Genomic DNA, 12,877 nt, shown 5'->3' with positions numbered 1-12,877 from the left:
TTCTGGAATCTGAGAGGAGCCACAAATTTCCTTCCACCCAGCGTTCCCCCACGTCTCCCGATAAAAATGATACCTCACTTGTGTGGGTAGGCCTAGCGCCCGCGACAGGAAACGCCCCAATGCGCAACGTGGACACATCCAAATTTTTGAAGGAAAACAGAGGTGTTTTTTGCAAAGTGCCTACCTGTAGATTTTGGCCTGTAGCTCAGCCGCCACCTAGGGAAACCTACCAAACCTGTGCATTTCTGAAAACTAGAGACCTAGGGGAACCCAAGATGGGGTGACTTGTGTGGCTCGGACCAGGTTCTGTTACCCAGAATCCTTTGCAAACCTCAAAATGTGGCTAAAAAAACACATGTTCCTCACATTTCTGTGGCAGAAAGTTCTGGAATCTGAGAGGAGCCACAAATTTCCTTCTACCCAGAGTTCCCCCACGTCTCCCGATAAAAATGATACCTCACTTGTGAGGGTAGGCGTAGCGCCCGCGACAGGAAACGCCCCAAAGCGCAACGTGGACACATCCAAATTTTTGAAGGAAAACAGAGTTGTTTTTTGCAAAGTGCCTACCTGTAGATTTTGGCCTGTAGCTCAGCCGCCACCTAGGGAAACCTACCAAACCTGTGCATTTCTGAAAACTAGAGACCTAGGGGAATCCAAGATGGGGTGACTTGTGTGTCTCGGACCAGGTTCTGTTACCCAGAATCCTTTGCAAACCTCAAAATTTGGCTAAAAAAACACATGTTCCTCACATTTCTGTGGCAGAAAGTTCTGGAATCTGAGAGGAGCCACAAATGTCCTTCCACCCAGCGTTCCCCCACGTCTCCCGATAAAAATGATACCTCACTTGTGTGGGTAGGCCTAGCCCCTGTGACAGGACACGCCCCAAAGCGCAACGTGTACACATCCAAATTTTTGAAAGAAAAGAGAGGTGTTTTTTGCAAAGTGCCTACCTGTAGATTTTGGCCTGTAGCTCAGCCGCCACCTAGGGAAACCTACCAAACCTGTGCATTTCTGAAAACTAGAGACCTAGGGGAATCCAAGATGGGGTGACTTGTGTGGCTCGGACCAGGTTCTGTTACCCAGAATCCTTTGCAAACCTCAAAATTTGGCTAAAAAAACACATGTTCCTCACATTTCTGTGGCAGAATGTTCTGGAATCTGAGAGGAGCCACAAATTTCCTTCCACCCAGCGTTCCCCCACGTCTCCCGATAAAAATGATACCTCACTTGTGTGGGTAGGCCTTGCGCCCTTGACAGGAAACGCCCCAAAGTGCAACGTGGACACATCCAAATTTTTGAAGGAAAACAGAGGTGTTTTTTTGCAAAGTGCCTACCTGTAGATTTTAGCCTGTAGCTCAGCCACACCTAGGGAAACCTACCAAACCTGTGTATTTCTGAAAACTAGAGACCTAGGGGAATCCAAGATGGGGTGACTTGTGTGGCTCGGACCAGGTTCTGTTACCCAGAATCCTTTGCAAACCTCAAAATTTGGCTAAAAAAACACATGTTCCTCACATTTCTGTGGCAGAAAGTTCTGGAATCTGAGGGGAGCCACAAATGTCCTTCCACCCAGCGTTCCCCCACGTCTCCCGATAAAAATGATACCTCACTTGTGTGGGTAGGCCTAGCGCCTGCGACAGGACACGCCCCAAAGCGCAACGTGTACACATCCAAATTTTTGAAAGAAAACAGAGGTGTTTTTTGCAAAGTGCCTACCTGTAGATTTTGGCCTGTAGCTCAGCCGCCACCTAGGGAAACCTTCCAAACCTGTGCATTTCTGAAACTAGAGACCTAGGGGAATCCAAGATGGGGTGACTTGTGTGGCTCGGACCAGGTTCTGTTACCCAGAATCCTTTGCAAACCTCAAAATTTGGCTAAAAAAACACATGTTCCTCACATTTCTGTGGCAGAAAGTTCTGGAATCTGAGAGGAGCCACAAATTTCCTTCCACCCAGCGTTCCCCCACGTCTCCCGATAAAAATGATACCTCACTTGTGTGGGTAGGCCTAGCGCCCGCGACAGGAAACGCCCCAAAGCGCAACGTGGACACATCCAAATTTTTGAAGGAAAACAGAGGTGTTTTTTGCAAAGTGCCTACCTGTAGATTTTGGCCTGTAGCTCAGCCGCCACCTAGGGAAACCTACCAAACCTGTGCATTTCTGAAAACTAGAGACCTAGGGGAATCCAAGATGGGGTGACTTGTGTGGCTCGGACCAGGTTCTGTTACCCAGAATCCTTTGCAAACCTCAAAATTTGGCTAAAAAAACACATGTTCCTCACATTTCTGTGGCAGAAAGTTCTGGAATCTGAGAGGAGCCACAAATTTCCTTCCACCCAGAATTTCCCCACGTCTCCCGAAAAAAATGATACCTCACTTGTGTGGGTAGGCCTAGCGCCCGCGACAGGAAACGCCCCAAAGCGCAACGTGGACACATCCAAATTTTTGAAGGAAAACAGAGGTGTTTTTTGCAAAGTGCCTACCTGTAGATTTTGGCCTGTAGCTCAGCCGCCACCTAGGGAAACCTACCAAACCTGTGCATTTCTGAAAACTAGAGACCTAGGGGAATCCAAGATGGGGTGACTTGTGTGGCTCGGACCAGGTTCTGTTACCCAGAATCCTTTGCAAACCTCAAAATGTGGCTAAAAAAACACATGTTCCTCACATTTCTGTGGCAGAAAGTTCTGGAATCTGAGAGGAGCCACAAATGTCCTTCCACCCAGCGTTCCCCCACGTCTCCCGATAAAAATGATACCTCACTTGTGTGGGTAGGCCTAGCACCTGCGACAGGACACGCCCCAAAGCGCAACGTGTACACATCCACATTTTTGAAAGAAAACAGAGGTGTTTTTTGCAAAGTGCCTACCTGTAGATTTTGGCCTGTAGCTCAGCCGCCACCTAGGGAAACCTTCCAAACCTGTGCATTTCTGAAAACTAGAGACCTAGGGGAATCCAAGATGGGGTGACTTGTGTGGCTCGGACCAGGTTCTGTTACCCAGAATCCTTTGCAAACCTCAAAATTTGGCTAAAAAAACACATGTTCCTCACATTTCTGTGGCAGAAAGTTCTGGAATCTGAGAGGAGCCACAAATTTCCTTCCACCCAGCGTTCCCCCACGTCTCCCGATAAAAATGATACCTCACTTGTGTGGGTAGGCCTAGCGCCCGCGACAGGAAACGCCCCAATGCGCAACGTGGACACATCCAAATTTTTGAAGGAAAACAGAGGTGTTTTTTGCAAAGTGCCTACCTGTAGATTTTGGCCTGTAGCTCAGCCGCCACCTAGGGAAACCTACCAAACCTGTGCATTTCTGAAAACTAGAGACCTAGGGGAACCCAAGATGGGGTGACTTGTGTGGCTCGGACCAGGTTCTGTTACCCAGAATCCTTTGCAAACCTCAAAATGTGGCTAAAAAAACACATGTTCCTCACATTTCTGTGGCAGAAAGTTCTGGAATCTGAGAGGAGCCACAAATTTCCTTCTACCCAGAGTTCCCCCACGTCTCCCGATAAAAATGATACCTCACTTGTGAGGGTAGGCGTAGCGCCCGCGACAGGAAACGCCCCAAAGCGCAACGTGGACACATCCAAATTTTTGAAGGAAAACAGAGGTGTTTTTTGCAAAGTGCCTACCTGTAGATTTTGGCCTGTAGCTCAGCCGCCACCTAGGGAAACCTACCAAACCTGTGCATTTCTGAAAACTAGAGACCTAGGGGAATCCAAGATGGGGTGACTTGTGTGTCTCGGACCAGGTTCTGTTACCCAGAATCCTTTGCAAACCTCAAAATTTGGCTAAAAAAACACATGTTCCTCACATTTCTGTGGCAGAAAGTTCTGGAATCTGAGAGGAGCCACAAATGTCCTTCCACCCAGCGTTCCCCCACGTCTCCCGATAAAAATGATACCTCACTTGTGTGGGTAGGCCTAGCCCCTGTGACAGGACACGCCCCAAAGCGCAACGTGTACACATCCAAATTTTTGAAAGAAAAGAGAGGTGTTTTTTGCAAAGTGCCTACCTGTAGATTTTGGCCTGTAGCTCAGCCGCCACCTAGGGAAACCTACCAAACCTGTGCATTTCTGAAAACTAGAGACCTAGGGGAATCCAAGATGGGGTGACTTGTGTGGCTCGGACCAGGTTCTGTTACCCAGAATCCTTTGCAAACCTCAAAATTTGGCTAAAAAAACACATGTTCCTCACATTTCTGTGGCAGAATGTTCTGGAATCTGAGAGGAGCCACAAATTTCCTTCCACCCAGCGTTCCCCCACGTCTCCCGATAAAAATGATACCTCACTTGTGTGGGTAGGCCTAGCGCCCGCGACAGGAAACGCCCCAAAGCGCAACGTGGACACATCCAAATTTTTTAAGGAAAACAGAGGTGTTTTTTGCAAAGTGCCTACCTGTAGATTTTGGCCTGTAGCTCAGCCGCCACCTAGGGAAACCTACCAAACCTGTGCATTTCTGAAAACTAGAGACCTAGGGGAATCCAAGATGGGGTGACTTGTGTGGCTCGGACCAGGTTCTGTTACCAAGAATCCTTTGCAAACCTCAAACTTTGGCTAAAAAAACACATGTTCCTCACATTTCTGTTGCAGAAAGTTCTGGAATCTGAGAGGAGCCACAAATTTCCTTCCACCCAGCGTTCCCCCACGTCTCCCGATAAAAATGATACCTCACTTGTGTGGATAGGCCTAGCGCCCGCGACAGGAAACGCCCCAAAGCGCAACGTGGACACATCCAAATTTTTGAAGGAAAACAGAGGTGTTTTTTGCAAAGTGCCTACCTGTAGATTTTGGCCTGTAGCTCAGCCGCCACCTAGGGAAACCTACCAAACCTGTGCATTTCTGAAAACTAGAGACCTAGAGGAATCCAAGATGGGGTGACTTGTGTGGCTCGGACCAGGTTCTGTTACCCAGAATCCTTTGCAAACCTCAAAATTTGGCTAAAAAAACACATGTTCCTCACATTTCTGTGGCAGAAAGTTCTGGAATCTGAGAGGAGCCACAAATTTCCTTCCACCCAGAATTTCCCCACGTCTCCTGAAAAAAATGATACCTCACTTGTGTGGGTAGGCCTAGCGCCCGCGACAGGAAACGCCCCAAAGCGCAACGTGGACACATCCAAATTTTTGAAGGAAAACAGAGGTGTTTTTTGCAAAGTGCCTACCTGTAGATTTTGGCCTGTAGCTCAGCCGCCACCTAGGGAAACCTACCAAACCTGTGCATTTCTGAAAACTAGAGACCTAGGGGAATCCAAGATGGGGTGACTTGTGTGGCTCGGACCAGGTTCTCTTACCCAGAATCCTTTGCAAACCTCAAAATTTGGCTAAAAAAACACATGTTCCTCACATTTCTGTGGCACAAAGTTCTGGAATCTGAGAGGAGCCACAAATTTCCTTCCACCCAGCGTTCCCCCACGTCTCCCGATAAAAATGATACCTCACTTGTGTGGGTAGGCCTAGCGCCCGCGACAGGAAACGCCCCAAAGCGCAACGTGGACACATCCACATTTTTTAAGGAAAACAGAGGTGTTTTTTGCAAAGTGCCTACCTGTAGATTTTGGCCTGTAGCTCAGCCGCCACCTAGGGAAACCTACCAAACCTGTGCATTTCTGAAAACTAGAGACCTAGGGGAATCCAAGATGGGGTGACTTGTGTGGCTCGGACCAGGTTCTGTTACCCAGAATCCTTTGCAAACCTCAAAATGTGGCTAAAAAAACACATGTTCCTCACATTTCTGTGGCAGAAAGTTCTGGAATCTGAGAGGAGCCACGAATTTCCTTCCACCCAGAGTTCCCCCACGTCTCCCGATAAAAATGATACCTCACTTGTGTGGGTAGGCCTTGCGCCCTTGACAGGAAACGCCCCAAAGCGCAACGTGTACACATCCAAATTTTTGAAAGAAAACAGAGGTGTTTTTTGCAAAGTGCCTACCTGTAGATTTTGGCCTGTAGCTCAGCCGCCACCTAGGGAAACCTTCCAAACCTGTGCATTTCTGAAAACTAGAGACCTAGGGGAATCCAAGATGGGGTGACTTGTGTGGCTCGGACCAGGTTCTGTTACCCAGAATCCTTTGCAAACCTCAAAATTTGGCTAAAAAAACACATGTTCCTCACATTTCTGTGGCAGAAAGTTCTGGAATCTGAGAGGAGCCACAAATTTCCTTCCACCCAGCGTTCCCCCACGTCTCCCGATAAAAATGATACCTCACTTGTGTGGGTAGGCCTAGCGCCCGCGACAGGAAACGCCCCAAAGCGCAACGTGGACACATCCAAATTTTTGAAGGAAAACAGAGGTGTTTTTTGCAAAGTGCCTACCTGTAGATTTTGGCCTGTAGCTCAGCCGCCACCTAGGGAAACCTACCAAACCTGTGCATTTCTGAAAACTAGAGACCTAGGGGAATCTAAGATGGGGTGACTTGTGTGGCTCGGACCAGGTTCTGTTACCCAGAATCCTTTGCAAACCTCAAAATTTGGCTAAAAAAACACATGTTCCTCACATTTCTGTGGCAGAAAGTTCTGGAATCTGAGAGGAGCCACAAATTTCCTTCCACCCAGAATTTCCCCACGTCTCCCGAAAAAAATGATACCTCACTTGTGTGGGTAGGCCTAGCGCCCGCGACAGGAAACGCCCCAAAGCGCAACGTGGACACATCCAAATTTTTGAAGGAAAACAGAGGTGTTTTTTGCAAAGTGCCTACCTGTAGATTTTGGCCTGTAGCTCAGCCGCCACCTAGGGAAACCTACCAAACCTGTGCATTTCTGAAAACTAGAGACCTAGGGGAATCCAAGATGGGGTGACTTGTGTGGCTCGGACCAGGTTCTGTTACCCAGAATCCTTTGCAAACCTCAAAATGTGGCTAAAAAAACACATGTTCCTCACATTTCTGTGGCAGAAAGTTCTGGAATCGGAGAGGAGCCACAAATGTCCTTCCACCCAGCGTTCCCCCAGGTCTCCCGATAAAAATGATACCTCACTTGTGTGGGTAGGCCTAGCACCTGCGACAGGACACGCCCCAAAGCGCAACGTGTACACATCCACATTTTTGAAAGAAAACAGAGGTGTTTTTTGCAAAGTGCCTACCTGTAGATTTTGGCCTGTAGCTCAGCCGCCACCTAGGGAAACCTTCCAAACCTGTGCATTTCTGAAAACTAGAGACCTAGGGGAATCCAAGATGGGGTGACTTGTGTGGCTCGGACCAGGTTCTGTTACCCAGAATCCTTTGCAAACCTCAAAATTTGGCTAAAAAAACACATGTTCCTCACATTTCTGTGGCAGAAAGTTCTGGAATCTGAGAGGAGCCACAAATTTCCTTCCACACAGCGTTCCCCCACGTCTCCCGATAAAAATGATACCTCACTTGTGTGGGTAGGCCTAGCGCCCGCGACAGGAAACGCCCCAATGCGCAACGTGGACACATCCAAATTTTTGAAGGAAAACAGAGGTGTTTTTTGCAAAGTGCCTACCTGTAGATTTTGGCCTGTAGCTCAGCCGCCACCTAGGGAAACCTACCAAACCTGTGCATTTCTGAAAACTAGAGAACTAGGGGAATCCAAGATGGGGTGACTTGTGTGGCTCGGACCAGGTTCTGTTACCCAGAATCCTTTGCAAACCTCAAAATGTGGCTAATAAAACACATGTTCCTCACATTTCTGTGGCAGAAAGTTCTGGAATCTGAGAGGAGCCACAAATTTCCTTCTACCCAGAGTTCCCCCACGTCTCCCGATAAAAATGATACCTCACTTGTGAGGGTAGGCGTAGCACCCGCGACAGGAAACGCCCCAAAGCGCAACGTGGACACATCCAAATTTTTGAAGGAAAACAGAGGTGTTTTTTGCAAAGTGCCTACCTGTAGATTTTGGCCTGTAGCTCAGCCGCCACCTAGGGAAACCTACCAAACCTGTGCATTTCTGAAAACTAGAGACCTAGGGGAATCCAAGATGGGGTGACTTGTGTGGCTCGGACCAGGTTCTGTTACCCAGAATCCTTTGCAAACCTCAAAATTTGGCTAAAAAAACACATGTTCCTCACATTTCTGTGGCAGAAAGTTCTGGAATCTGAGAGGAGCCACAAATGTCCTTCCACCCAGCGTTCCCCCACGTCTCCCGATAAAAATGATACCTCACTTGTGTGGGTAGGCCTAGCGCCTGTGACAGGACACGCCCCAAAGCACAACGTGTACACATCCAAATTTTTGAAAGAAAACAGAGGTGTTTTTTGCAAAGTGCCTACCTGTAGATTTTGGCCTGTAGCTCAGCCGCCACCTAGGGAAACCTTCCAAACCTGTGCATTTCTGAAAACTAGAGACCTAGGGGAATCCAAGATGGGGTGACTTGTGTGGCTCGGACCAGGTTCTGTTACCCAGAATCCTTTGCAAACCTCAAAATTTGGCTAAAAAAACACATGTTCCTCACATTTCTGTGGCAGAATGTTCTGGAATCTGAGAGGAGCCACAAATTTCCTTCCACCCAGCGTTCCCCCACGTCTCCCGATAAAAATGATACCTCACTTGTGTGGGTAGGCCTAGCGCCCGCGACAGGAAACGCCCCAAAGCGCAACGTGGACACATCCAAATTTTTTAAGGAAAACAGAGGTGTTTTTTGCAAAGTGCCTACCTGTAGATTTTGGCCTGTAGCTCAGCCGCCACCTAGGGAAACCTACCAAACCTGTGCATTTCTGAAAACTAGAGACCTAGGGGAATCCAAGATGGGGTGACTTGTGTGGCTCGGACCAGGTTCTGTTACCCAGAATCCTTTGCAAACCTCAAAATGTGGCTAAAAAAACACATGTTCCTCACATTTCTGTGGCAGAAAGTTCTGGAATCTGAGAGGAGCCACAAATTTCCTTCTACCCAGAGTTCCCCCACGTCTCCCGATAAAAATGATACCTCACTTGTGAGGGTAGGCGTAGCGCCCGCGACAGGAAACGCCCCAAAGCGCAACGTGGACACATCCAAATTTTTGAAGGAAAACAGAGGTGTTTTTTGCAAAGTGCCTACCTGTAGATTTTGGCCTGTAGCTCAGCCGCCACCTAGGGAAACCTACCAAACCTGTGCATTTCTGAAAACTAGAGACCTAGGGGAATCCAAGATGGGGTGACTTGTGTGTCTCGGACCAGGTTCTGTTACCCAGAATCCTTTGCAAACCTCAAAATTTGGCTAAAAAATCACATGTTCCTCACATTTCTGTGGCAGAAAGTTCTGGAATCTGAGAGGAGCCACAAATGTCCTTCCACCCAGCGTTCCCCCACGTCTCCCGATAAAAATGATACCTCACTTGTGTGGGTAGGCCTAGCGCCTGTGACAGGACACGCCCCAAAGCGCAACGTGTACACATCCAAATTTTTGAAAGAAAAGAGAGGTGTTTTTTGCAAAGTGCCTACCTGTAGATTTTGGCCTGTAGCTCAGCCGCCACCTAGGGAAACCTACCAAACCTGTGCATTTCTGAAAACTAGAGACCTAGGGGAATCCAAGATGGGGTGACTTGTGTGGCTCGGACCAGGTTCTGTTACCCAGAATCCTTTGCAAACCTCAAAATTTGGCTAAAAAAACACATGTTCCTCACATTTCTGTGGCAGAAAGTTCTGGAATCTGAGAGGAGCCACAAATTTCCTTCCACCCAGCGTTCCCCCACGTCTCCCGATAAAAATGATACCTCACTTGTGTGGGTAGGCCTAGCGCCCGCGACAGGAAACGCCCCAAAGCGCAACGTGGACACATCCAAATTTTTGAAGGAAAACAGAGGTGTTTTTTGCAAAGTGAATACCTGTAGATTTTGGCCTGTAGCTCAGCCGCCACCTAGGGAAACCTTCCAAACCTGTGCATTTCTGAAAACTAGAGACCTAGGGGAATCCAAGATGGGGTGACTTGTGTGGCTCGGACCAGGTTCTGTTACCCAGAATCCTTTGCAAACCTCAAAATTTGGCTAAAAAAACACATGTTCCTCACATTTCTGTGGCAGAAAGTTCTGGAATCTGAGAGGAGCCACAAATTTCCTTCCACCCAGCGTTCCCCCACGTCTCCCGATAAAAATGATACCTCACTTGTGTGGATAGGCCTAGCGCCCGCGACAGGAAACGCCCCAAAGCGCAACGTGGACACATCCAAATTTTTGAAGGAAAACAGAGGTGTTTTTTGCAAAGTGCCTACCTGTAGATTTTGGCCTGTAGCTCAGCCGCCACCTAGGGAAACCTACCAAACCTGTGCATTTCTGAAAACTAGAGACCTAGAGGAATCCAAGATGGGGTGACTTGTGTGGCTCGGACCAGGTTCTGTTACCCAGAATCCTTTGCAAACCTCAAAATTTGGCTAAAAAAACACATGTTCCTCACATTTCTGTGGCAGAAAGTTCTGGAATCTGAGAGGAGCCACAAATTTCCTTCCACCCAGAATTTCCCCACGTCTCCCGAAAAAAATGATACCTCACTTGTGTGGGTAGGCCTAGCGCCCGCGACAGGAAACGCCCCAAAGCGCAACGTGGACACATACAAATTTTTGAAGGAAAACAGAGGTGTTTTTTGCAAAGTGCCTACCTGTAGATTTTGGCCTGTAGCTCAGCCGCCACCTAGGGAAACCTACCAAACCTGTGCATTTCTGAAAACTAGAGACCTAGGGGAATCCAAGATGGGGTGACTTGTGTGGCTCGGACCAGGTTCTCTTACCCAGAATCCTTTGCAAACCTCAAAATGTGGCTAAAAAAACACATGTTCCTCACATTTCTGTGGTACAAAGTTCTGGAATCTGAGAGGAGCCACAAATTTCCTTCCACCCAGAGTTCCCCCACGTCTCCCGATAAAAATGATACCTCACTTGTGTGGGTAGGCCTTGCGCCCTTGACAGGAAACGCCCCAAAGCGCAACGTGGACACATCCAAATTTTTGAAGGAAAACAGAGGTGTTTTTTTGCAAAGTGCCTACCTGTAGATTTTAGCCTGTAGCTCAGCCACACCTAGGGAAACCTACCAAACCTGTGTATTTCTGAAAACTAGAGACCTAGGGGAATCCAAGATGGGGTGACTTGTGTGGCTCGGACCAGGTTCTGTTACCCAGAATCCTTTGCAAACCTCAAAATTTGGCTAAAAAAACACATGTTCCTCACATTTCTGTGGCAGAAAGTTCTGGAATCTGAGGGGAGCCACAAATGTCCTTCCACCCAGCGTTCCCCCACGTCTCCCGATAAAAATGATACCTCACTTGTGTGGGTAGGCCTAGCGCCTGCGACAGGACACGCCCCAAAGCGCAACGTGTACACATCCAAATTTTTGAAAGAAAACAGAGGTGTTTTTTGCAAAGTGCCTACCTGTAGATTTTGGCCTGTAGCTCAGCCGCCACCTAGGGAAACCTTCCAAACCTGTGCATTTCTGAAACTAGAGACCTAGGGGAATCCAAGATGGGGTGACTTGTGTGGCTCGGACCAGGTTCTGTTACCCAGAATCCTTTGCAAACCTCAAAATTTGGCTAAAAAAACACATGTTCCTCACATTTCTGTGGCAGAAAGTTCTGGAATCTGAGAGGAGCCACAAATTTCCTTCCACCCAGCGTTCCCCCACGTCTCCCGATAAAAATGATACCTCACTTGTGTGGGTAGGCCTAGCGCCCGCGACAGGAAACGCCCCAAAGCGCAACGTGGACACATCCAAATTTTTGAAGGAAAACAGAGGTGTTTTTTGCAAAGTGCCTACCTGTAGATTTTGGCCTGTAGCTCAGCCGCCACCTAGGGAAACCTACCAAACCTGTGCATTTCTGAAAACTAGAGACCTAGGGGAATCCAAGATGGGGTGACTTGTGTGGCTCGGACCAGGTTCTGTTACCCAGAATCCTTTGCAAACCTCAAAATTTGGCTAAAAAAACACATGTTCCTCACATTTCTGTGGCAGAAAGTTCTGGAATCTGAGAGGAGCCACAAATTTCCTTCCACCCAGAATTTCCCCACGTCTCCCGAAAAAAATGATACCTCACTTGTGTGGGTAGGCCTAGCGCCCGCGACAGGAAACGCCCCAAAGCGCAACGTGGACACATCCAAATTTTTGAAGGAAAACAGAGGTGTTTTTTGCAAAGTGCCTACCTGTAGATTTTGGCCTGTAGCTCAGCCGCCACCTAGGGAAACCTACCAAACCTGTGCATTTCTGAAAACTAGAGACCTAGGGGAATCCAAGATGGGGTGACTTGTGTGGCTCGGACCAGGTTCTGTTACCCAGAATCCTTTGCAAACCTCAAAATGTGGCTAAAAAAACACATGTTCCTCACATTTCTGTGGCAGAAAGTTCTGGAATCTGAGAGGAGCCACAAATGTCCTTCCACCCAGCGTTCCCCCACGTCTCCCGATAAAAATGATACCTCACTTGTGTGGGTAGGCCTAGCACCTGCGACAGGACACGCCCCAAAGCGCAACGTGTACACATCCACATTTTTGAAAGAAAACAGAGGTGTTTTTTGCAAAGTGCCTACCTGTAGATTTTGGCCTGTAGCTCAGCCGCCACCTAGGGAAACCTTCCAAACCTGTGCATTTCTGAAAACTTGAGACCTAGGGGAATCCAAGATGGGGTGACTTGTGTGGCTCGGACCAGGTTCTGTTACCCAGAATCCTTTGCAAACCTCAAAATTTGGCTAAAAAAACACATGTTCCTCACATTTCTGTGGCAGAAAGTTCTGGAATCTGAGAGGAGCCACAAATTTCCTTCCACCCAGCGTTCCCCCACGTCTCCCGATAAAAATGATACCTCACTTGTGTGGGTAGGCCTAGCGCCCGCGACAGGAAACGCCCCAATGCGCAACGTGGACACATCCAAATTTTTGAAGGAAAACAGAGGTGTTTTTTGCAAAGTGCCTACCTGTAGATTTTGGCCTGTAGCTCAGCCGCCACCTAGGGAAACCTACCAAACCTGTG

The sequence above is a fragment of the Pleurodeles waltl genome, chromosome 2_1, assembly GCF_031143425.1.
Source record: "Pleurodeles waltl isolate 20211129_DDA chromosome 2_1, aPleWal1.hap1.20221129, whole genome shotgun sequence".
Classification (NCBI taxonomy): domain Eukaryota; kingdom Metazoa; phylum Chordata; class Amphibia; order Caudata; family Salamandridae; genus Pleurodeles; species Pleurodeles waltl.
This window is presented reverse-complemented; position numbering follows the sequence as displayed.